At 42.1% G+C, this 955-nt stretch overlaps 1 protein-coding gene across 7 annotated transcripts in view; it reads left to right on the top strand.

Annotated features, from left to right (window-relative positions):
• Window positions 1-955, top strand: part of LOC102674648 (calcium-transporting ATPase sarcoplasmic/endoplasmic reticulum type) — a 43743-nt gene that overhangs the window by 29259 nt on the left and 13529 nt on the right. The window lies entirely within an intron of this gene.

Below are 955 nucleotides of genomic sequence, written 5' to 3'. Positions count from 1 at the left end.
CTCTCTCTCTCTCTCTCTCTCTCTCTCTCTCTCTCTCTCTCTTTCTTTCTTTCTTTCTTTCTTTCTTTCTTTCTTGATCTTTGTCGTTGCTCGTTCCGATATCGAGCGTCATTGATCGACTAACAATATCCGTATTGCGTAGACAAATACGGTGATGAAACTGACGCTTGCACAAGAGACGACGAAAGGGACAACTGATGACATATTGCCGTCGCAAAATCGTGTTGCATCGTGTCACCTTGATTACCACTTCACACGCAGACTTTTCAATTCAATACGTTTCAACAATATCCTTGCTGTTTGTCATGTATCCCTTTCCTTTGCTTGTTCTTATTCGTTGAAAGGGAATTAAAATTATTTTATAGATAACCAATCACACTAGAAAACCCAATTTTTCTCCCAAGCGACATTGAAACGTTGAAAACGAAGCGAGCATAATAAAAAGGGCAACGTAAAGTGAATTGTGCGCAGAGCAGGTATCGATAAAAAAAAAAAAAAAAAAAAAAAGAAAATTATACGACGTTATAACAAAATTAGAGCGAACGTTAATGTTCGGCCCCTGATGGAAGGAGGGATGAAGGAAGATGGTCGAAAGCGCGGGAGAGAGGGATGACGAGGCAGAAACGCGTTCCTATAATTGGCCGGCAATCGGATTTTCACTCGTCTCTGCTCGTAGATTACAATTAATGAAATCGTCGACCGTAGAGAGCACGTTGGAGCGACGTGACGTCAATTGCATGTTGGCAAAAGGCACTTGCCATCAAGGACGGGGTCTGCTCCCGATTATTCTTCGTTCCGCCATCTTTTTTTTTTTCCCACCATCTTTTTCTTCCCTCATTTTCCTTCGCTCGTTTCTCTTTCTTTTTGCACACTCCACTGTGGAAAGGGAGAATCGCGGAGTCAACAGGTTGTATAATGTCTTCATCTTCGATCGGAATGGCACTTCTTCTCGTTT

Source organism: Apis dorsata, unplaced genomic scaffold (genome assembly GCF_000469605.1).
Source record: "Apis dorsata unplaced genomic scaffold, Apis dorsata 1.3 scaffold_227, whole genome shotgun sequence".
In the NCBI taxonomy this organism is placed as follows: domain Eukaryota; kingdom Metazoa; phylum Arthropoda; class Insecta; order Hymenoptera; family Apidae; genus Apis; species Apis dorsata.
Note: the sequence above shows the minus strand (reverse complement) of the source record. Positions and strands in the feature narration are given on the sequence as shown.